Source organism: Monodelphis domestica, chromosome 1, assembly GCF_027887165.1.
Source record: "Monodelphis domestica isolate mMonDom1 chromosome 1, mMonDom1.pri, whole genome shotgun sequence".
Taxonomy (NCBI): domain Eukaryota; kingdom Metazoa; phylum Chordata; class Mammalia; order Didelphimorphia; family Didelphidae; genus Monodelphis; species Monodelphis domestica.
In genome coordinates, this window is record NC_077227.1 from 450,202,539 (window position 1) to 450,228,318 (window position 25,780).

The window sequence follows — 25,780 nt, forward strand, 5'->3', positions numbered from 1 at the left end:
CTGATTCTGGCCTTTAAAGCCTGGTTTTCTTTTACAGTTTGGTCAAACTGGTTTTGTAGATGCGTGAATTTCTTTTGCATTATTTCCAACTTTTCCTCCCAGAAGGCTTCCATCTTTTTGGTCATTTCTGATTCAAATTCTTCATAGGTTTGTGGAGAGTTTCCATTTCCTTTGGAAGGTTTTGGAGCATTTTCTTTTATATTATCTTCTGTCTGCTCTGTATTTTGTATTTTGGCTCCATAGAATGTGTCCAAAGTCGCCCCTTTCTTCTTATTTTTCTTGGTATTTTGGGGCTTCTGTGGTTCTGTGGAGTTTGCCATTTCTGAATGTGGAGGATTAGTTTTTCTTGTCTCTGTCTGGTGTTCAGAGGCAGTCCTGGGCAGATGGTTCTATGAGCTTTCCCTGGGTTAAACTGAATATGCCTCACTGGAACTGGAATGGAAGGGTCGGACCACGAGGCCACACTCTCCCCCCCGGCTCGCTTTCCGGAAGTTGCCTTCAGAATCGCTGGCCGTGAGGCTGTTTCGTCAGCCTGCGGGGGGATGGGCTGCAGCTAGCCCAAGCTCTGAGGGCAAGGACTTTCACTGAGACTTGGATAGCAGGATCCAGCCTGTGAGGCTGTCTTGCCCGCCCTGAGGGTTGCTGTTGTTTCGACCAGCTCTCTGCAGCGGAAGCCCCAGGCAGTAACTTTCACCGGGACTGTAGAAGGCCCTGAGGGTTCTGCTCTCTGAGCCCGACCGGGCTGCGGCTTCCGGGAGCCTTGGATTCTGCGCTCCTACCCCTGAGGTCCGAGTGATCTCGGGTTCTGGCTTTTAAGGGGAGCCGTACCTTTTGAACCGGGTCCAGGTCCAGGAGGAGGGTTCCCAGGGTCTGTGCTGTTGATCGTTTTGAATTTCGGCGCCTTAGGAGCTTATCGTTTGAGATCGGTCGGGAAGGGTTTTCCGGAGATCTGAGCTTTAGCTTTCTCTAAGCCGCCATCTTAACCGGAAGTCCCAGTTGTTATTTTAAAATATGGTCCACTAGAAAGTATCTTTTTAAAAAACTTTCCTTCTTATACTTTTATGAAAGTATGTTACATTGTAGATTATTCTTCTTTTAAAAGTTGTAGAGTGGGGAAAGAAGACATGAATCAGAATTATCTTGGTCACAATTTTTAGTAATAATTTTAAGATGTTTTTCTCCCAAGCTTTTGGAATCCTCTTGTCTTTCAAATAATTTGAGAACTGATCAAATAATTTCTCCACTGTACAATTTTGAGTTGAGGAATCCTCAGAATTGTCTCTAGCATTGATCTTCTCTGTGAACATTTAATCTAATCTAATCATTTCTAGTTCCCTTGCTGCTTATCTAGGTCATTGATGTTAGATGCCAGATGTGGTGATTCCACTATCTTTGCTATAAGAAATCCTTTTGTGTTTGTTTTTTTTTATTGTTTTCCATTGATTTCCTGCCTGCCTTCAGTTTTATTCTGAAATGCCTTCAGGATGACCTGGTTCAATTGAGTATCCCACTTAGCTTTCATTAAACTTATTTTTCTCTCCACTACTTCTTATTATAACTAAAGTGATTTTTGTTTATAGTCTACTCCTCTTTTGCTCCATAAATACAAATGTTGCTTTTTTCATACTTTTGCCTTATCATACTTCTCTGTTTGGTAGGAAGATAAAGTGTTAGTTAACTAAAGTGGTTTCTGGGACTTTTGTTCTCCTTGTTATAGCAATTGATTTATACTGGTTAAGCTTATTTAAGACACTATTATAATCTATATAATAATATATGTAATATGAGGGAGTTGTGAATAGATAGCTGCTATTTTGAAGAGGATTTAGGGGATATAGTGGACTGAAAGCTCAATATGGATCAGTAGTGTGAGGTGACAGCCAAATAAAGCAAATGCAGTCTTGGGTATAACTTTTAGAAACAAGGAAAGGATAATCCTACTATATTTTGCCCTTCCAAGGCTGGTTTATTTTATTCAGTTTCAGTCACACAGTTTAAGAACACTAATAAAAAACCATAGGGTACCTAGGAAAGGGCAACCAAGATGACAAATGACCTTAGGTGGATAACCTATAAGGATCCATTGGGGGAAAAAAAACTGGGTATGTTCAGCTTTCAAAAAAAGAAGAAAAAGACTGAGGGTTAGGAGATGACATGGTAGGTTTGAAGGATTGTCATATAGAAGAAAGATTGTACTTGTTCTTTTTGGCCCCAGTATGTGAAACCAGGAGCAACAGGTAGAAGTTACAAAGCTCCCAATTTAGGCTTGGAGTCAGGAGGAACTTCTAATAATAAGAGCTGTTCAAAAGTGTCAGTGTCTCTTCAAACAGAAGTTGGACAACTGTTTTTCAGGTATGTTACATTGGAGATTCCTGTTGTGTATGGGTTAGACTAGATAGCCACTGAAGTCCCTGTAATGATGTGATTTTGTGACAATACTATTCCTACGGCCTCTTCCAGTTAAGTCCTCTGATCCATTGTCTAGCAGATTATTGGAAATGATAGCTAATTGGAAGCAAGTTCCAGATTAGAGGTAGGGGTCTAGAAGTGAAGGTGTGAATTAAGTTACCAAAGGAGAAAATAAAAAGAGATAGAAGAAAATAAGATTGATGAAACCTTGGGAAATGACTACACCCTAAGGTATAGGAAAAGGAAGATTTGCCCTCATAGGAATGGTCAGTGTGTTATTTTAAAATTAGCACTATCCATTTCATTCAGTTTTTATATGTATGACAGTAGGGGATTAGTAAAGAATAAGTAGCTACTCTATCAGTTATCATAAGAGAAACAATTGGACAACTTAATTACTCAAATCCTTCAGACTCTGAATATAGGCTTATGGTCAAAGTGTAATTAAATTTTTAAAAAGTTTATTAATATCAGCTGTGAATTCCTTCTTTTAAGTTGTTGCTATCAGGAAAACAATTCAATACTTAAAAATTATTTTAAGAGGACAATTATACTTTAAGTGAAATTTTGTAAAATAAATATATTACCAGTGAATAAAACTAAGATAAGGGCAGGTAGGTGGCACAGTGGATAGAATGCTACTCCTAGAGTTAGGAATCATGAGTTTAAATGTGACCTTAGATACTTACTAACTCTATGACCCTGGATAAGTTTCTTAACCCTGTTTGCATCAGTTCCTCGTCTGTGAAATCAGCTGGAGAAGGAAATGCCAAACCACTTAGTATCTTTGTCAAGAAAACTCCAAATAGGTTCATAAAAAGTCAGTGTAGCTGAAAACTACTGAGCAACATCAACAAAAAATAAAACTGTATAGGTAATGTGGTATAGTAAGAAGCAAATGATATGGAAGGAAAGTCAAAAGGCCAGATTTTGAGGCTTTCCTCACCTTTTGAAGAAGGACCCTAGGCATACCACTTAATTTTTAAGCTTTAGTTTCCTCAGCTTTTAAATAAAGAAATTACTTATACCACTTATACTACTGGATTGTTGTGTAGAAAGTCAAACAGTTCTGTATGTAAAATGTTTCATAAACATAAAATTCTCAAAGATAAGATCACAGATTTAGAGCTAGGAGATTCTGTAGAGGTCCTAAAACCTAATGCTCTAATTTTATAGATGAAGAACTTGAGGCCAAGAGAGGTTGTCATTTGCTCAGTTATATAGTAAGTATTTGAGGCCAGCAGGTTTGCACAGGATTATAAATTTAGTGTTAAAACAAATCTTAGAAGGTGAGTCCCCCTGGTTAACAGGTAAGGAAACTGAGGTAAAAGAGGTTATATGACTTGCTAAAGGTCATATAGCTAGTACATTTTTGATATGGGATTGGAATTTAGGGCTTCCTGACTCCAAACCAAATAATCTTTCCACTGTTCCATAGTAAACACAAATATTCCTGATGTCAAGTCCAATGATCTATTTTTAGAGTAGTAAATTGTTTTTCAAATTAAAAAAAAAGGTTAAACTTCTAACACTGCACAAAATTATTGTTTTAGTATTTATACAGATAATAAACATTTTTCAGATTTCATCTTTTTCTGTCTGGTTAACATTTCAGAATTACATTATGGCATTCCTTGTTTAAGCCCTTAAAGTTTGTACATTTTGAACATTTTTCATGGTGTTGCTTTTGGTGTTTTTTAAAGTTCTTAGATATCTGACCAGCCAAAACAAACAAATGGGGGTTTTACCAGATGTTTCTTTTTATTAGCATGTTCAGTTAGGCCACTAGTCTTTGGATTTGTCACTTCCAAGGAGTATTATTTAGTAAAATGTCCTGTAAAACAGAGAAGTTTATAGAATGGCAGCTACTGGTGAAATATGATCCTACATATTAGGCTTTGTACTGTATTGCGAAGAGTTGAGCCCTGTGCTGTTTGCCAGGAAACTGAATAACAGAAACAGTAGCTTCCAGGCTATTGGCCTCCTGAATACATACTTAGGGGTGAAGGGTGAACAGGAAGTGGATTCCAGGAAGGCGGAGAAAAAAGGGTGTTGAGTTAGGGAGCATATCATTCAACAGCAGTTGGTGAGAAATTCGTGGATTATTGCAGAATGTGAAGATCATGTGGTATCCAATCCAAATTAAACAGTAAGTCTAACAAAAATCTTAGTTTTTTTAATGTTTTTATTGGTGTAATATACTAACAAATATTTCAGAATACCATGTCATTATGTCAGTATCGACCAGTAAATTTGTTTCCAAACTTGAGTAATTTAAAAGAATCTTTTGAGACCTGCACATGGAGCCATTAATTATTAAATATATAAATACCAGTTGGTCATTATTATTCTTATGCATTGAAAAAGCAGTTTTTAAAGCATTTTAAGCTCTGGTAACTGGATCTGTTCAGATAGATACAAATAAATTAAGAAAGCAAAATTCATTGTATTATAATGTAGGAAGCCTGATGTTATCAGGGAATAGAAAAATTTGAACAGTACACAAAGTGAATATCTTCTTCAAAACGTGGTGCCATTTATTCCTGAATAATATAGTGAATGAAATATGCTTAAACATAATTAAATTTAGTTGAGCAAAGTTATCTAACTACATAGAGACATTTTTAATGTCCACATGTTCACTTCTGCCTTAAACCAATAATATGTATAATGAAATAAGATTAATGATAGCATCTGTGGTGAATAAAATGTAGCAGTAATGGCAATTTAAGCTGGTCAGTGGATAGAATGTTGTTATAAAAATTAGATTATATTTTTATAATGTTGATTTCCTCTAAAGTGAAGATGACACAAACTGATATTTTAATAAGAGATAATATGCAAATCAAAAAGGTATTGTTTATAACTTTTTTCAGTGTAAAAAGAAAAACTTTTTAAATGCTATCCAGAAGTATTTTGTATTTTATAGTTTCAGCTTAGAATGCCTTACTGTTTTATAACTAAAGAAAAATGTGAAGCCTGAAAAGTAAAAAAGAGAGATGAATGTTACTTAATGTTTATTGTTTCATAAAGTACATTTTAAAACTTTTTTAAAATCATTATGCTCTTTATTTTTTGTTTCCAATTAAATGCTTTTAGTACATTGTATCTCTATGAGTTTTAAGGTTGTTTGTTGTTTATTTTTCATTTTGTCAGATGGCTCTTTTGTAGAGCAAACATCTCATTAGAACAACTTTGTTACCTCAGCTTTATATTGTTATGCATTCTACTCTGCAAATGCATACTTTGCACTATGTATAGCTCCTACTTTCAATTGGGAGAATACTATTTTAGGCAAGTGGAATAGAAACATTTATGCAGAATATCCCCCAAAACTTAATGTAATGTTAAGCTTAAAATTGCACTAACACATTTGGGACACCATTAAAAGAGTAGTATACTAATGATTCTGTTTAATAAGCTGTGAGTGTTACTAAGCACTTACTGTGTCATATACACTGTGATAGTGTTGTGGGGTGAAGAGGTGCACCCCTGGGGTTTGGGAAAGATACCTTTTTTTTTTTTGTTTTTTTGTAAACCCTTACCTTCTGTCTTGGAGTCAATACTGTGTATTGGCTCCAAGGCAGAAGAGTGGTAAGGGCTAGGCAATGGGGGTCAAGTGACTTGCCCAGGGTCACATAGCTAGGAAGTGGCTGAGGCCAGATTTGACCTTAGAGAGATGAGTCTCCCAGACTTCAGACCTGGCACTATTCACAGTGCTACCTAACTTCCCTAGAGATTTCTAATGATATTTAAATTTCTTTAACTTGAGGTTGAAAGGGGATTGCTAGAGCCTGAAAGCTGTTTTAGTGGTAAATTAAAGGGAAATAGGCTAATTGGCAGCTTTCAAGGGGAAGCTAGGTGGTTGAGTGGATTGAACACCAGGTCTAGATTTGGGAGGTCCTAGGTTCAAATGTGGCCTCAGACACTTCCTAGCTGTGTGACTCTGGGCTTTATCCCCATTGCCTTGCAACTAATGCATAATATTGATTCTAAGATGGAAGGTAAGGGTTTTAAGAAAAGAAAAAAAATGTAACACTATTATAATATGTTAATTTCAAGGAATAAATTTATTTTCACAATTGCTGGCTTATAACAAATGGTATATGGTAAATATTTGGTGTGCCATAAATATTAATATTAATTGTTACAGGGGCATTTCCCACCAATTACATTTTCAAAGTTTCTTATCATAACAGTTTCCTTTTTGTCCCCAGGAATTATGAATAGTCAGTCATCAAACATTTATTAAGCACCTATTATATAACAGGCAATGTGCCAAGTCCTAGGGAACTAAAGAAAGACAAAAACTCTTGCTCTCAAAAAGTCCCTGCTTTCTTCACACAATAACCATGTGAGGAATCATTATCCTTCTTTAATTATATGCTATTAATACTAGACATATTGCCTTTGAGAGAATATATACATATTTTCCATTGAGAGAATATACATATATATTATTACTCTTACGTTAAAATTAAATGTATATTGTTCAGTTTTGTCTGACTCTTTGTGACCCCATGGACCATAGCTATCTATGGAGTTTTCTTGTCAAGGATACTGGAGAAGTTTGCCATTTCCTTTTACAGTGTATACTTGTTTATATTATATATGTATATCCTTTCAATGGTAATATATTCCAGAATTTGTAGTACCAGTATAGTTGCTAGTTATTTTGGAGTTCTAATCTTAATTGACTATGTGGCCATCAAAAATCATCTTTTAGAAATAAAATTTTGTTAGTTAAGGTAATAATTCCTCATTTAGTTACTCTTTGAAGAATGTTTAAAGCACTGCTAAATCTATATAATTTTTCTTCTTGTAATAATAATCTTTAACCTAAATATTAAAGGCAGAAGAAGTAGTGATATGGTCAGACAAACTTTGCATGTGGAGTTAACCCGTTTTTGTCTCACCTCTCATAATTTTTAGTAGTTGTGTGATGTGATCATGAACAAGTTATATAATTTCTCTATTTCTCACTTTCTTCATCTGTAAAATGAGGATACGGTTTATACTACTTACCTTGTAGTTGTGGTGAGCATAAAGATAGCCCCTTACCCAATTTTAGACACTCAAAAAAACATCCATTCTTTATTTCCCTATTGAAGATACTCAGTTTTGTCTCAGGCTAGGCTTTCAGCCTTATTTCCTACTACTCTTTTCATTTACTTTGTTCAAATCCTTTGTAAAGAATAGCAGTGCTTCCTCCAATTTCTCTCCATTTAACTAATTCCTATCTATATTTCAAGTTCTGATTAAGATGCTGCCTTCTTCATGAAACTTCCTTTAAATTCTCCCATCAAGAAGTAATCAATCTCTTTTTCTGAACTTCCCTTATCATTTTGTTTACCCGATTCTTATACTTTTCTTTCATTGTAATCAAATGAGATAATTATAGAGCACAGAGCTTTGTGCCTGACACATAGTAAGCATTAGTCAAATGTTAACTCTTATTATGAATTATTACTATATGTATTTTACTATATTGTTAATGTCTTTCCTCCTGTACTAGATTCCAAGTTACAAAAAGGTAGGAACTATATGCCATCATATGTCATCCCATAACACCTTATTATACTGTTTAATAAATATTTAATAAATAAAATGAGAAGCAATGTCTGTATTTTAAAGTGAACCAACCTATTATTGACTCCTTTTATTTGTATCATTGGTGAACTAAGATGCCAGAAAAGACTCATTTCAATATGCCCAATATTTATGGCATTTTTAAAGGCCTGTGTTGTTGATATTATTCTGTTATATAATCATCTAGAATCTAAATGTATATGTTTATGCTGCTTTTCTCTTTCTTTTCTCAAATCTAATACAACAGTTGTCAAATATTTTTATTTTTATTTGACTTTTGAATTTATTTTGTTCTCCATCTTTATAAAGTTTTTTATCTTTTAAAAATGAATTCACTTATTTAGTTTTCTATTTTACGTATTTTATTTTGGGGTGATTAATTAGTAGTATCTGTTATATTTGAGTTAATGTGACTCTTCAAAATTTGCCATGGTGATTACTATGGCAAATATAATAGGAAAAGAATTAGAATCAAATAAATCAGAAGATGATAGAGACAGGAAGAAAAAATGTTTGCTCTTTAGGTAGGCATGTACAACCCTAGTACAGGCTAGGTTAATGCAGTTGTTAAGAAAAGATGATTTAAGAAAGTTTTGCCAAAATTTTTGTTGTTAAAAGAAGAAAATATGGGAATTCTAAATTTTAAATTAGGGCCTAAATAATTTTACCCTTCCTTGCTATTAACCTTTGATTAGAAAAATATACAATAAGGTAGTCTCTCTAAAAAAAACTTTGTGTTCTGAACTAGAGCTTAACCAAAAAATTCCTTGTACTTAAAAAATTATTTTAAATCAATATGTATTATATGTTAATGCTTGTTTCTTTACATCAGTCATTCATCCCCTCTCCTCATTTTTAACCTTTGTGACAATGAAAAAGTTAAGCAAAAATTTCTGATGTACTGTCTATATCAGAAAATATATTCTTGCCTTCGTTGTCCCCTACTCCTCTGTTGTGAGGAAGGCAATATTTTTCATTATGTTTTCTGACACCTAAAGTGGTTTTTCAGTTACTTAACTTAACTTCCTTGTAATATTCTTTTCATTTATGTTGTTTTTGTAATAAATAGAGTAGTGTAGTGACTAGAGTGTTAAGCCTGGAATCAGGAAGACATGTTTTCCTGAGTTCAGATCCAACCCTAGACACACATTTCATCCTTGGCAAGTCACTTAACCCAGTTTGCCTCAATTTCCTCATCTGTAAATGACTAGAGAAGGAAATAGCAAACCACTCTAGTATTATTTGCCAAGAAAACCCCAAATGAGGTCATGAAAAGTCAGAAATGACTGAACAACAACAGAAGTAATAGAATATTGTGTTCTTTTGATTTTGCTTATTTCTCTATCAGTTCATGCAGATCTTCCCATAATTTTCCAAATTTCTTATAATTTCTTTCTAAATAATACATAGTATCACTCTTAAGGTTTTTTCCCCCCTGACATTCTTCAATCAGTGGGTAGTCAGTTTATTTACATTTCTTTGCTACCAAAAACTACTACAATGAATTTTGGTATATTTCAGACCCTTTGTCTCTGTTTTTTACATCCTTGGGGTCTATATGTACATTTCATTCTGCTTTCTAAAATTATGAATTGAAAATCTCAATGAAAGGACAGATATGAGTATCGGAAACATTCTAATCCACAAAATTCATCTCATACTGTATAGACAAGATCTTAAATAATAATATTGAGTCATTCCTGATATATTATTTTTAATTCCAGACTCTTCCCCTCTAACTCAATTCAATTAAATCTAACAAAAATTATTAACTTTAAAAGTGAGTTCCTTTTTATCAAGTTTATGTACTATTTACCTCCTACTTATTCCAAGATAAATGCATATAATGGAGAGTGGAATTCTGATAATGATACATCTGTTTGGCCTGTCCTGGTCTTTCTTTGTATCCTAGAATTATATTAGACATAGTAGATACTTAATTGAATCAAATGCACACATGAAGAATAAAAACATTTTTAAAAGGAAAAAAAATAGCATTAAGACACTACAACTTTCTTTTGGAAAAGAAAATCATTGACCTACATTTCTAAAAGTATATACCTCCCACTTCCAGAGAGCCATTCCTTATAACAATGAATAAAAAGGGGGGAGGGGTTTAGACAAATTAATGAACACATAACTGATCTAACATTATATGTTGCTTATCATAACCATTGACCAAGACCACTCTAAATAAAGTGGGGAAGGTTCCTTCTTATAGCTTTTCTTTGGTCATTAGAATTTCATAGCATTCATTTTTGTTTTATTATTGTCTTTTCAATTTACATTATTGTAATCATGGGTTTTTTTCCCCTTCTAGTTCAGCTCACTTCACTTTGCATCAGGTAATAGAATTATTTCTAGTCTATATTAATTAGTCATTATTTCTTATAGCCCATTAATATTCCATTAGATTAATCTGCCACAGTTTGTTTAATGATACCCTTAGTGATAAACATTTATTGAAATTATAAAAAATGTTGCTATAAGTATTTTTGGTGTGTAGAGGACCTTTCTTTTTTATCATTGGCTTCCTTGAGGAAATCTGATCTCTGGATCATAAATGACATATTAGCCACTTTCTTCATACATTTCCAAATTGCTTTTCAGAATGATTGGAGTAATTCACAGTTCTACCAAGCATATGTTATGTAGCATTTCCAAAAACCTTTTTTATTCTCAAAAATTATCAAGAAATCCCAAAGAGCTTTTGCTTTTGTAGGTTATATGGCTCAATATTGCTATTATAGTGATCCCTCACCTATCACAGGAGTTATGTTCCAGAGACCACAGCAATAGGTGAAAATCTGCGAAGTAGTAGCATTATATTTATTTCATTATATACATATATGTATATATATATATATATATATTTTTTTTTTTAAGGCTTTATAAACCCTTCCCACTTTCCTATAAACCTCCTCCATACTCTTATTAACCTATAGTCACTGAGCCAATCAGCATCCAGGATACAGAACACAACACAATCAGCACCCAGGATACAGAACATAGCACTGTGGTTGGTCACCTTTCATTCCATCAGCTTATAGTGTGCTGCGATAAGGTGTGAGAAGTGAACCATGATATAGTGAGAGACAATTGCATTAGAATGAAAATGTTTTAAAATCATGAAAATAGTTTTGACCTTACAGAGCCTTTGAAAGAGTTTTGGGGATCCCAGGGATCCTTGATTTATACTTTGAGAACCATTGCAATACTATCTGTTTTTCTGCAAACAAGTTAGCATATATTAAATGCTTACTATGTGTCAGGCATTATACTAAGCTTTAGGGATACAAAAGAAAGGCAAAAACAGTCACTACTCTCAAGAAGCTCAAAATGGGGAGACAACAATCAAACAAGCTATATACAGGATTAATAGGAAATCATTAACCAAAGAAAGGCATTACAATAAAGGACTGGTAAGATTAGTTAGGACTTGAGAGAAGCCAGTAGGTGTAGATGAAGAGGGAAAACATTCCAAGTATTGGGGAGAGCCAGAGAAAATACCCAGAACTTACAGATGGATTTTTCTTGTTTGTGGAAAAGCTAGCACCTCGTCTCTAGCTTTTTGTGTATGAGATAAAACCTTAGAATTGTTTTGATTAGCATTCTCTTATTATTAGTGATTTGGAACAGTGTTTCATCTGGTTGACAATAATTTGCAGTTTCTTTTTTGAGAACTTGTTCATATATTTGGACCTCTTATCAGGGAATAATTTTTGGTCTTCTATATTTCTATCCATATCTATATATCCTAGATATCATGCCATTTTCATAGATATTTGATTTAAAATTTTGTCCGGTCTAGTACTTTTCTTATAATTGCATTGATTGTATTTATGCAAACCTTTTCATTTTCATATAATCAAAATGATCATTTTTATTTTTTTGTGATTGCTTCTGTCCTTGCTTGGTTAAGAATTCCATAGCATCCAACTTCACATATTGACTCTACTTTTAAGGAGTTTACATTCTTATGTGGGAAGACCACATAGGTTGAGGAATATTGGTCAGGGACGAATGTTTTGGTCTGGGAAGCTACTGGGAGGATAAAGTGGAGTAGCAGGGCAATTCATTGACATTCCCTTTCCATTGAAAATAATAATGTTGATTTGATTACATTTCTCAGAACAAAAGGTAAAGAGGATTGAGAGTATATCTATGGGGGAAATGGTCAAGATTAGGATACATGATCTATGGTTGATCCAAAATGAATGGCTTGGTGATGAAGTAAAGTGTTATGTTGATAACAGAGGAGGGAGGACTAAAGTGTGTGTGTGTGTGTGTGTGTGTGTGTGTGTGTGTGTGTGTGTGTGAGACATACATACAGACACTAAGTGTGTGTGGTAGAGATGATCAATGATGAGTTAAACTCTTTTATCTCTCCTCCCCCTAACTAAGTGATTCAAGAGAGGTATCCCTGTTATGATGTTTGAGCAGGGATGGACAGAGACTGATGCCCAGACAGGAGGTTTCTGTGGGATGGGGAATATGTTTTTCCAGGGCTTTGCTGATGCCTGGAACCAAGAAAACCTCCTCTGGACACAGTCCTGCCAAGAAAGACTGAATGGCATTTAGCTCTGGATTTTGACTTAGACCAAAGCTTACTAGGCAGCCTTTCCCAGTTCCCTCTTTCTCCCCTCTTATTATTCTTTCTTATTCTCTGAAAGATAACCTTAATTTGACTGTGATTTCTCAGAAGGGGTGGTTTATTGAACAGGAACAGGGAGGGTTAGGAAGGAGGGATTAGGAGACCCTAAGAGACACTGGCAGTTTGTGTCTTCTCTGCTCAGCTGAGCCAAATGACTATGGCTTCTGTGTTCTTCTTATTCTAAACTATCCACTAGACTAAACTAGAGAAAAGTCACTAGTATCTTTCTTGGGAAGGCACAGGTCAGGACCAGTCTTCAGGGTGACCCCCCACCAGCAGATGATGGTCACTCTGCTCCTTTGAGTGATGTTCAGATGAATTCAGGAATGCTGTCTGATCCTCCAGGACAAGGGGAAATTGAGATAATCCTCAGGTATCCCAGTGATGGGTCCCAAGCCCAGGTCTTCTACTCCAGAGAGCCAAGACTCCCTCCTTTGTTCTATTTCTCACAAGCCTTTTTGCTCCTTCCAACTGTCACATTCCTGTCCTTGCTTGCAACATTCCACATGGTCCCTTTCTGTGCCAAGCTTATTCCTACAAAAGTAAATTTCACTTCCTTAAAAATAAGGGAGAAAATATGGTAATCAAACCCAGAAGAAAATATTTGGCAAACTATATGTGTGTGTGTAATTATTTATTTACTAAGCAGATATTTTCATAAGTAATGACTAATATTAGTAGCTTGAAAAAGAGATCTAAGCCATTGTTAACTGAGCCCCCCCCCAAAAGTCTCTAAACCTATTTTTGACCTAGAAGACATAAAAGACAAATTTATACTTTTCAAAAAGCTGATTTAATAGAATTGTCTCAAACAAGTATTAACCTATATACACATCAAGGACTTTTTAAGTAACATTTAAAAACTGGCACCTGTTTTAATCTACATTGTTTAAAAGGAACTGAAATTTCACCCTGGAAATTGCCTTTACCATATATAACATTATTGTGATATGCTTGATTTGCATTTTAACTGTAAAAGAAATGAAAGTTTAAAAAGTGATTAACCCATTAAGTATGAAAGCACTTTTGTATCAAGTGGTGAAAGCAATGACAAAACAAATGCATGTTCTATAGATTGTGTTTTTCATATGAATCTATAGATGTATGAAATGTAAATATAAGGTAAAAAAACTGAAAATAAGTCTCATCACATAACTAAGGTGAGAATTTTAAGAGATTCATTTATCTTTTTCTTTTGTAACATATTTGGTAAGACATTCAAAAGATATCGTATAAAATTATATTTCAAACTTTACAATTATATAGTTCAATGTATGCATGTATGCCCCTTTCTCCAAAGACTTAAAAATGAAGACTAGTAAGATTATGGCATATTTTCATTGTTTATAAGAGATTTGGGGGATAGAAATTGGGGAGGTAGGCCATGGGGCCTTTGAGTTCACTTGTGTTGGGAACTACCTCCTTCCTCTGATGATCTCAATTCCTCTGTATTTCAGTCTTAGAGAGTTGCAGTAGGACACTGTGAGGTCAAATGATTTGCCCAGGGTCATAGAACTAAGTATATATGGCAGAAGTGGAGTCTATATCTTCTTGCTAACTCAGATGCCAGCCTTTTATTATCCACTGTGCTATGTTGCCTTTCCTTAAGGTAATAATCAGTGATATGTATATAGTGTTTTAAGGTTTACAAAGCAATTTTACACTATTTTATTCTTAATATAATTCCTGCAAGGTATAAATGTTATAGATGTTACCATTTCATAGATGAAGAAACTGAGGTTAAAAAAAGTTATGACTTTTCCTTGGTCACATAATTTGTTAATGTTAGGATATAGATTTGAAGCTAGTTTTTCCTGACTTCAAGTCTAGGGATATTTCTTTCTTATTGTACACATTATCACTTGTATAATCAATTAATATTCAATCAAGTACCTACTTGTTTTAGGTACAATGCTATGCATAAAGGATACAAACACAAAAAACTAAAGTCACTGCTTTTAAGGGGCTTGCCGAAGTAAGTATCTAAGTATATACAAAATAAAGACAAGATAGTGGACAGAAAGAGGCCACTGGGCAGTTAGGGGAGTCAGAAAAAGCTTCATGTGGAAAGGGAAACTTGATCTGAATCTTGAAGGAAGGAAGGAAGAGATTTTATGAGGTGCAGTATATTCCAGGTTTGTGGTATGGGCAATTCAAGGACATAGAAATGTGAAGTGAAGTGGCATGTGTGAGGAACAGAGTGAAGGTCCTATAAGTAGGACCAGAGGGTATAGGAAAGGAAGTAATATAATGAGGCTTAGTAAAGTATATTGGGCCAACATAGTGAAATGCTTTAAATGTCAAACAAAGGAGTTTATATTTATACTAGAAGCAATAGGGAGCCATTGGAAAATCATTTTGGCTGCTATTTGTGGAATTTAAGAAAGACTTGAGGCTGTCTAGTCTGTTTACCCTGGATTAACCAATCTGCCTAGTTGCTCTGGCATTAGCTTGCCTCATTTTATAAGTTTATGTGAGTCCATTAAGTTCTTTTAGTCTCTTGTTAGAAGGTTGTGTTTTTTTAATAGTATTGTTGTATTCTCTTCTGCCAAGATAGCTAGGTGGCACAGATGGATAGAATGCTGGACCAGGAGTACTTATCTTCCTGAGTTCAAATTTGACCTTAGACACTAACTATGTGATCCTGGGCACATAGCTTAACCTTGTTTCCCTCTATTCCTCATCTGTAAACTAAGCTGAAGAAGAAAAATGTCAAACCATTCTGGGATCTTTGTCAAGAAAACCCAAAATTGGATCAAAAATAGTTGGACATGCCTGAAAAAACTGAACAACCACAGACATGGTTTTGTTATTATTTTTCTATACTTTGTTCTTTTTTTCTTCAAGAAATCCCATTAGGAGACCATTGTAGTTATTGTTCAGGCAAGAAGATAGTAGGTCCAGAACCAAGTTAATAGTTTTGTGAATAATGACTAGGGGTTTGGATACAAGAGAAACTAGGGAGATAGAAATAGTATGATTTGGCAACTAATTGAATCTTTGATATGAGGAATTTGTAAGGGGGGAATAGGTTTTTTTTAAGTGTTGGACTTAAATATTTACACCAGGAATTTAATTAATTCCAAAGAGATTTTATTTACATTTTATTTACAAAATGTAGAGAGAGTGAAGCAAGAAATCAGAGAGAGGATAAGGTAGGATATCTAGCCTAAACACTAAGTAATTTACTCCCAACCCCTGGCTCAAAACCAGGACAGGAAGAGTTAGTCCTTAGCTAGACTTGGCAAAGCCGAGGACCTGGGGAAGTCTTTCCTGAGGCTAGTCTCTTCAGAAAATATCCAGGAAGGAATCAACTTTTTCACTCACCATGTGTCAGTCCAGTCAGCAGATCCTTCTGCCCCTCTTCACCAGCCTCAACTTGAAAGCATAAAGAATTGCCTTCCAGCAGAAGTGGAAGTCCAAGTTGAACTCCACTCCCAGAGTCCCCAAACTCTGTGTAGCACTCTCTCTTTTAAAGGCATTTTCTCCTGAATCACTTCCCCTAATTCCACATCTACCAATCACAGCTGATGCTCTACTCTAGGACTGCCCAGAGGACAATACGTTGATTCTTATTCATTACCCACTATTGTACACATGGGTCACAGACCACCTGCTTCATGATTAAGTGGGATATTTGCACTTTTGGTGATAAGGTCTAAAAATAGGTAGGTCTCCATACTTAACTTTTAAGTAGGGTGTTTACACTTATGGGGATTGAAATCTAAAAATAGACATGAGTTATAATTTAAATTTTCACAATCAGGGAAGAGCTAAGTACCTTCATTGTTACAATCAGAGGAGAGTTAAATCCAATCTTCACAAATTAAGTATAAAATTAAGGTTAAGAACTCATGAGAAATAGAATAGAAATAGGGAATTTTGGAAGAGAAGTGAGTTGGACTACTCAAGATGAAGTAATAGAAATAATTAGTTCAGTTTTGGATATACTGAGTTTGAGATGCCTATGAGACATTCATTTTGAAATGGTAATAAAAAAAATTGCAAATGGATATATACATCTTAAAATCATTTTGTATTTATAGATAATAATCCCCAAGGAGCTAACAAGGTGACCAAGTGAAAGATACTAAGTATATACCAAAAATGTTCTTGTATATAGCAAGAAAAGTTTCTGTCACTATTATTTTTTTTATACTCTAATTGTGTACTGCAAAGCTGATGATGGGAAATTTTCAATTAAAAATTGACTATGCCTATGTATTTGCATGTTGAAAAATTTTTCTTCACCCACATTTTATGTCCATTAAAATCTTTTATTATTAAAGAAAATGTATTGAATATTTTTCAACTCATTCCTTCATTTTGTTTTTTTAAATAAAAACTTTTGTTTTGGGTACCATTTGCTTGGCAGACAAATAAGTGTGTGGCAGATGTACACATGTTACTGACAAGTCACCCTCTACTCAGTCTTCTTTGAAATTAAGACTTTCTTCTTTTTTCTACTTGAGAACTGGTGCATTATTTCCATTGTTTTCATTTTAAGAGTATTAAAGAGTATTTAAGAGTATTAAATCCATATATCCTAGATTATATAAAATCCACAAATTCATCATCTTTCAGTAACTCTGTGTGCTTTGTTGGGGGAAGGAAGTTAAAGTGTTGTTATTTTTGCCAATGAAGAAGAAATATGAGCTTTTCTACTTAGAGAAGCTAGAAAATTTTCCTTATCCCTTTCTGTTTCATTTTTTGGAGAGAGAAATCAATATTTATAAGTAATATGAAATATACCAATGAACAATAGCTACCTCTGTAAATTGGTAGAATATTGACATTTGGACTAATAAAAAGAATTCATATTCAATGTTTTAATTTTTTCAAAATGCTTTGCTTAGAATAGCCCTGTGAGATAGGTAGAACAAATATTCTTATTCTTATTTCACAGACAAGGAAATGTAGGCTTTGAAAGGTTGTGACTTGCCTTTTGTCACATACCTATTTAGAAGTAGGTGAAAATGAAACCCAAATTTCTGGACTCTTAAGTTAAAACTATATCACTATTTCAAATATTAGTGAATATTAATAGTGAAACCATTTCACTATACCAGGTTGCCTTACAAACATAAAAAACAGGTAGGAGGAGAACAAAATAGAGTAGTATTACCAAAAAACCTTAAGAAAAGACATCAAGGAGAAGAAGGTAGTTGACAATGTCAGAGGTTGCAGCAGGATGAGGATTGAGAGAAAGTCATTGAATTTGGCAAATTGTAGAAAGTTAATAAATGAGTAAGAAGAAGGGACTTGGAGGAATTTAGATAGCTTTCTCAAGGGGTTTAGCCAGAAGAAAGAAAAGAGCTGTAGGATAATAGCTAGCATGCATCAAATATGAAAGTTTTTTTTGGAAGATGGAGGAGACATAGACATATTTGGAGACAGTAAGGAAATAGCCAGTAGACAGGAGAGATTGAAGATAAGTGAAAGAGTGAAGATAATTGAAGAGACAGTTTGCTGGAGAAGATATGGTAGAATGGGATTACTTGTGCATGTAAAGGGTTGCCTTGGCAAGAAGAAGGCCACCTCTTTATATCAGGAAAGGGTAAAGAAAGTGTTGGCAGAATGCATTTCAGTGATGTGAAAGGAGGAGGAAGGGAGAAGAGAGAGTTCCTGGTGACTAGCCTTAATTTTTTTCAGTAAATTATGAGACCAGGTTTTCAACTGAGAGGGTGAGGGTGAGGGGAGTCACAGAAGCTTTTAGAAGGAATGAAGAGGCTTGAGAAAGCTACTATGGTGAATGGAAGTTAATTAAGGAGGTTATCAAAGGACTGCCTTGATTATGTGAGGACCCAGTAGAGATGATGTAACATAAATTTATAATGAATACAGACAACATGGTTTTTTTATTTTTCTCCAACTTCATCTAGCACATGAGTAGGAGTGAAGGCAGCGGATGGTAGGAGAAATCCAAGGTTGAGGATTGACAGAGCAAAATTGGCAATAGGATAAAGGGGGAAGAAACTCAAGTGAACAGTGCAGAATTGAACTGTTTACCAAGAGATTTAGACAGGGAAAGGAATAATATAGCCAGTGTAGGAGTAATGGCTTGGGAAAGAACTAAGAGGGTGATGGAAGTGGAGATTATGGTGAGGGTGAAGAAGAGTTTTTAGGATTGCAATGCAAAAGGAGATAGATGTCACAAGTGAAATTTGACAAAGATATACTGAAGCACACTTTCTCTGAGCAATATAGTAATTTATTAACAGGGTATGGTCCTGTTAATTAAACAAGTCTAATGACTGTCTCAGTTAACCAAAAGACTCCAAGCAGAAGCACAGTTCTTCATTTATAGATTCTCTAGAGTACAGGATAAAAAAAAGAACAGGGTAGGTGAGGAAATAATACAATTACAGGGTTGAGGACAATATATTTGGTTAAATAACCAAGGCATGAGGAACAATATGAACGGTTGGAAGCCCGGAATGAGGAGTTAGCAACAACCCTTCCTTTCTCTCCCCAGTCCCTCTCTCCCCATCCCCACCCCCTAAGAAATGCTCATTGTTTGAATTCCCCTAAAAGGTCAGAGGTGGTAGACCAAAAATCCTTGAAGAATAGCTCGGTAGTCCCTGGTTCCACCCTAATTCTTCAAAAATAGAGGATTCCTATGCTCAAAGGGCTTTAAAAAATTGCCTGCCCTTTGATCCAGCCATACCACTGCTGCACCTGTATCCCCAAAGAGATAATAAGGAAAAATACTTGTACAAAAATATTTATAGCTGCACTCTTTGTGATGGTAAAAAATTTGAAAATGAGGAGGTGTACATTGATTGGGGAATGGCTGAATAAATTGTGGTGATGGAATACTATTGTGCTGAAAGGAATAATGAACTGAAGGATTTCTGTTTGAACTGGAAAGACATCCAGGAATTGATGAAGAATGAAAGGAGCAGAACCAGGAGAATATTGTACACAGAGACTGATGGCACAATCGAGTGTAATAGACTTTTCTACTAGTAGCAATGCAATGATCCAGGACTTATAAGAAAGAACGATATCCACATCCAGAGAAAGAACTGTGGGAGTAGAAATGCAGAAGAAAAACATATGATTGATCATGTGGTTTGATGGGAATATGATTGGGTATTGGTGTTAAAAGATCACTCTACTGCAAATATGAATAATGTATAAATAGCTTTTGAACAATGATACATGTGTAACCCAGTGGAATTGCCTGTCAGTTCTTTTTTTTTTAACATTATTTTATTTGGTCGTTTTCATACATTATTCACTGGAAACAAAGATCATTTTCTTTTCCTCCCCTTCCCCCCCCCCCCACCTTTCCCTCTCCCATAGCCGACGAATGATTCCACTGGTTATCACATGTGTTCTTGACTCGAACCCATTTCCCTGTTGTTGGAATTTGCATTATAGTGTTCATTTAGAGTCTCTCCTCAGTCTTATCTCCTCCAACTCTGTAGTCAAGCAGTTGCTTTTCCTCGGTGTTTTTACTCCCACAGTTTGTCCTCTGCTTGTGGGTAGTATTTTTTTTTAGATCCCTGCAGATTGTTCAGGGAAATTGCATTGATACTAATGGAGAAGTCCATCACCTTCGATTGTACTACAATGTATTAGTCTCTGTGTATAATGTTTTCCTGGTTCTGCTCCTTTCACTCTGCATCACTTCCTGGAGGTTGTTCCAGTCTCCATGGAATTCCTCCACTTTATTATTCCTTTTAGCACAATAGTATTCCATCACCAACATATACCACAATTTGTTCAGCCATTCCCCAATTGAAGGGCATCCCCTCATTTTCCAATTTTTGGCCACCACAAAGAGCGCAGCTATGAATATTTTTGTACAAGTCTTTTTGTCCATTATCTCTTTGGGGTACAAGCCCAGCAGTGCATAGCTGGATCAAAGGACAGACATTCTTTTATCGCCCTTTGGGCATAGTTCCAAATTGCCCTCCAGAATGGTTGGATCAATTCACAACTCCACCAGCAATGAATTAATGTCCCCACTTTGCCGCATCCCCTCCAGCATTCATTACTTTCCATAGCTGTCATGTTAGCCAATCTGCTAGGTGTGAGGTGATACCTCAGAGTTGTTTTGATTTGCATCTCTCTGATTATAAGAGATGTAGAGCACTTTTTCATGTGCTTATTAATAGTTTTGATTTCTTTGGCTGAGAACTGCCTGTTCATGTCCCTTGCCCATTTGTCAATTGGAGAATGGCTTGATTTTTTGTACAATTGATTTAGTTCTTTATAAATTTGAGTAATTAAACCTTTGTCAGAGGTTTTTATGAAGATTGTTTCCCAATTTGTTGCTACCCTTCTGATTTTGGTTACATTGGTTTTGTTTGTACAAAAACTTTTTAATTTGATGTAATCCAGATTATTTATTTTGCATTTTGTAACTCTTTCTAATTCTTGCTTGGTTTTGAAGTATTTCCCTTCTCAAAGGTCTGACATGTATACTATTCTGTGTTCGCCTAATTTTCTTATAGTTTCCTTCTTTATGTTCAAGTCATTCACCCATTTTGAATTTATCTTGGTGTAGGGTGTGAGGTGTTGATCTAAGCCTAATCTTTCCCACATTGTCCTCCAATTTTCCCAGCAGTTTTTATGAAATAGTGGATTTTTGTCCCAAAAGCTGGGATCTTTGGGTTTGTCATATACTGTCTTGCTGAGGTTGCTTGCCCCCAGTCTATTCCACTGATCCTCCTTTCTGTCTCTTAGCCAGTACCAAATTGTTTTGATGACTGCTGCTTTGTAATATAGTCTGAGATCTGGGACTGCAAGACCCCCTTCCTTTGTATTTTTTTTTCATTATTTCCCTGGATATCCTTGATCTTTTGTTCTTCCAAATGAACTTTGTTATGGTTTTTTCTAAATCAGTAAAAAATTTTTTTGGAAGTTCCATGGGTATGGCACTAAATAGATAGATGAGTTTGGGTAGGATGGTCATTTTTATTATATTGGCTCGTCCTACCCACGAGCAGTTAATGTTCTTCCAATTGTTCAAGTCTAGTTTTAGTTGTGTGGAAAGTGTTTTGTAGTTGTGTTCATATAGATCCTGTGTTTGTCTCGGGAGATAGATTCCTAAGTATTATATTTTGTCTAGGGTAATTTTGGATGGGATTTCTCTTTCTAGTTCTTGCTGCTGAGCTGTGTTGGAATTATATAGAAATGCTGATGACTTATGTGGGTTTATTTTGTATCCTGCCACTTTGCTAAAGTTGTTGATTATTTTGATTAGCTTTTTGGTTGAATCTCTAGGATTCTTTAAGTAGACCATCATGTCATCTGCAAAGAGCGATAATTTGGTCTCCTCCTTGCCCATTTTAATGCCTTCAATTTCTTTTTCTTCTCTAATTGCTACTGCTAGTGTTTCTAATACAATGTCAAATAATAGAGGTGATAATGGGCATCCTTGTTTCACTCCTGATCTTAATGGGAATGGATTTAGTTTATCCCCATTGCAGATGATATTAGCTGATGGTTTTAGATATATACTGTTTATTATTTTTAGGAATGACCCTTCTATTCCTATGCTTTCTAGTGTTTTTAGTAGGAATGGGTATTGTATTTTGTCAAAGGCTTTTTCTGCATCTATTGAGATAATCATGTGGTTCTTGTTGGTTTGCTTGTTGATGTGGTCAATTATGTGGATAGTTTTCCTAATGTTGAACCAGCCCTGCATCCCTGGTATAAATCCTACTTGATCATGGTGGATGACCCTTGTAATCACTTGCTGGAGTCTTTTTGCCAGTATCCTATTTAAGATTTTTGCATCTATATTCATTAGGGAGATTGGTCTATAATTTTCTTTCTCTGTTTTTGGCCTGCCTGGTTTTGGAATCAGTACCATGCTTGTGTCATAAAAGGAGTTTGGTAGAACTCCCTCTTTGCTTATTATGTCAAATAGTTTGTATAGTATTGGGATTAACTGTTCTCTGAATGTTTGATAGAATTCACTGGTGAATCCATCAGGCCCTGGGGATTTTTTTCTTAGGAAGTTCTTTGATGGCCTGTTGGATTTCTTTTTCTGATATGGGATTATTTAAGAAAACTATTTCTTCTTCTGTTAGTCTAGGCAATTTATATTTTTGTAAATATTCATCCATATCACCTAGGTTGGTATATTTATTGCCATATAGTTGGGCAAAGTAGTTTTTAATGATTGCCTTAATTTCCTCTTCATTGGAGGCGAGATCCCCCTTTTCATCCTTGATGCTGTTAATTTGCCTTTCTTCTTTCCTTTTTTTAATTAGATTAACCAGTATTTTGTCTATTTTGTCTGTTTTTTCAAAGTACCAGCTTCTAGTCTTGTTTATTAGCTTAATAGTTCTGTCACTTCTATTTTATTAATTTCTCCCTTAATTTTTAGGATCTCTAGTATGGTTTTCTTCTGGGAGTTTTTAATTTGTTCATTCTCAAGTTTTTTGATTTGCATTTCCAATTCCTTGGTCTCTGTCCTCCCTAATTTGTTAATATATGCACTCAGGGATATGAATTTTCCTCTAAGTACTGCCTTGGCTGCATCCCATAAGGTTTGAAAGGATGTTTCGCCGTTGTCATTTTCTTCAACGAAATTGTTAATTGTTTCTATGATTTCTTTTCTAACTATCCGATTTGGGAGTATCATGTTATTTAATTTCCAATTAATTTTTGATTTGGGTCTCCATGTACCCTTGCCGATCAATATTTTAATTGCCTTGTGATCTGAAAAGGCTGCAGTTATTATTTCTGCTTTTCTGCATTTGAGTGCCATGTTTCTATGACCTAGTGTATGATCTATTTTTGTGAATGTGCCATGTGGTGCTGAAAAGAAGGTGTATTCTTTTTTGTCCCTATTTATTTTTCTCCATATGTCTATTAACTCTAATTTTTCTAAGATTTCATTCACCTCTTTTACCTCTTTCTTGTTTATTTTTTGGTTTGATTTATCTAAATTTGATAGTGGTTGGTTCAAGTCTCCCACTAATATGGTTTTACTGTCTATTTCCTCCTTCAATTCTCCTAGTTTCTCTATTAAAAATTTGGATGCTATACCATTTGGTGCATACATGTTGATTAGTGATATTTCCTCATTGTCTATACTCCCTTTTAGCAGAATATATTTACCTTCCCTATCCCTTTTGATCAGGTCTATTTGTGCTTTGGCTTTGTCAGATATCATGATTGCAACTCCTGCCTTCTTTCTATCAGTTGAGGCCCAAAAGGTCTTACTCCAACCTTTAATTCTCACCTTGTGAGTGTCAACCCGTCGCATATGTGTTTCTTGAAGACAACATATGGTAGGGTTTTGGGTTCTAATCCAATCTGCTATTTGTCTACGTTTTATGGATGAGTTCATCCCATTCACGTTCAAAGTTATGATTGTCATTTGTGGATTGGCTGGCATTTTGATATCTTCCCCTAGTTCTGACCTTTCTTCTTTAGCTTTCTCCTTTTGAACCAGTGATTTACTTTAGGTCAGTCCCCCTAGTCCCCTCCCTTGAGATGCTTCCCTTTCTAGCCCCTCCCTTTTTATGCTCCCTTCCCCTCCCCCCTCTCCTTCCCTCCCTTTTTGTACTCCTTCCCCCCACCCCCTCCTTAATTTTCCTTTCTTTCTTGCCCTAATGGATAAGATAGAATTCAGGATCCCATTGGATCTAGATGTTCTTCCCTCTCAGATTTGATTTCACTGAGAGTAAGGTTTTAGTAATTCCACTTCATGCTCTCTTCCTCTCCTTCTCATATGAGAGTTCTTCCCCTCCCCTTCCCATGTGTATTTTTATATGGGAAAGATTATTCTATTGATTCCCCCCCTATTTCTTGAAGTTATTCTTAGTATTATCAACGGTTCCCCCCTCCCTTTTCCTTTTTTTGCCCCCACTTGCCCCAAATCTTCTTAATGCCCCAATCTTTCCCTATGCATGTTTTTTCTAACTACTCTTATGATGATACAATTTATGAGAGTTACACAAAACATTTTCCCCACACATATATATATATATATAATTTGATGTAAATGTAGTCCTTATAGAAGAGAGTTTGACTTAAAGAAAAAGATAAGATTTATCTCCTTTTCCCTTTCTTTCATATTTACCTTTTCATGTTTCTCTTGCTTTCTATGCTTGGATATCGAACTTTCCACAGAGCTCTGGTCTTTTCTTAGCAAATGCTTGGAAATCTTCTATTTTGTTGAATGCCCATACTTTCCCCTGGAAGTATATAGTCAGTTTTGCTGGGTAGTTGATTCTTGGTTGGAGACCCAGCTCTCTTGCCTTTCTAAATATCGTGTTCCATGCTTTGCGGTCTCTTAGTGTGTTAGCCGCTAAGTCGTGTGTGATCCTTATGGGAGCCCCCTTATATCTGAAGCTCTTCTTCTTGGCTTCTTGTAGGATTTTCTCCTTTACTTGGAAGCTCTTGAATTTGGCAATTACATTCCTAGGGGTTGTCTTTTGGGGATTTAGTATAGAAGGTGTTCTATGAATCCTTTCTATTTCTATTTTGCCCCCTTGCTCCAGAACGTGAGGGCAATTTTCTTTTATAATCTCCTGTAGAATAATATCGAGTTTATTGTTTATCTCTGGTTTTTCTGGGAGACCAATAACTCGGAGATTTTCTCTTCTCCCTCTGTTTTCCAGATCTGTGACCTTCTCAGTGAGATATTTTATGTTTTCTTCTAATTCATTAATTTTTTGCATTTGCTTTATTCATTCTTGCTGTTTTATCATCTCACTTTCTTCGAGGTGCTTAATTCTGGTCGTTAGGGACTGGTTTTGCTTTTCAGCCTTGTCTGCCCTTCTATTGGATGCTTCAAGTTCTTTTTCCAATTGAGTATTCTTATCTGTCAGACAGCTGATCTCTTTCTCCCATTTTTCTTTCCAGGTTTCCATCTTTTGGATAAGTTCCAGTTTGAGATCTTCCAGAGCTTGTTGATAGTTTCCATTTTGGGAGGCGTGTTCTGAATTTTTTTGGATTTCCTCCTCATTCTCCTCTTTTCCTTGGGTACTTCAACCATAAAAGTTTTCAATAGTTACTTTTTTCCCTTTCTTCCTGGAGGCTTGATTTTGGGCCATGTGAGTCATCCCTTTGGTGTTTTTATTCCCCTTTCCTTTTTGGTCTGGGATCTGGGTGATATGGGCGGTTTTTCTGTGAATTTAGGTTGCTTCAGACTAG

The 25,780-nt window shown here is 35.3% G+C and overlaps 1 protein-coding gene across 19 annotated transcripts in view; it reads left to right on the top strand.

The window, feature by feature from the left end:
• Positions 1-25,780, top strand: part of CHD9 (chromodomain helicase DNA binding protein 9) — a 301,099-nt gene that overhangs the window by 126,114 nt on the left and 149,205 nt on the right. The window contains exon 1 of one of the 19 annotated variants that reach the window (XM_056812313.1): positions 255-4,558. The exons of the other annotated variants lie outside the window; for them this stretch is intronic. The gene's annotated coding sequence lies outside the window, so the exon portion shown is untranslated. Of the gene's footprint in view, positions 1-254; positions 4,559-25,780 lie in introns of those variants that run through there. 19 annotated transcript variants of the gene reach the window in all.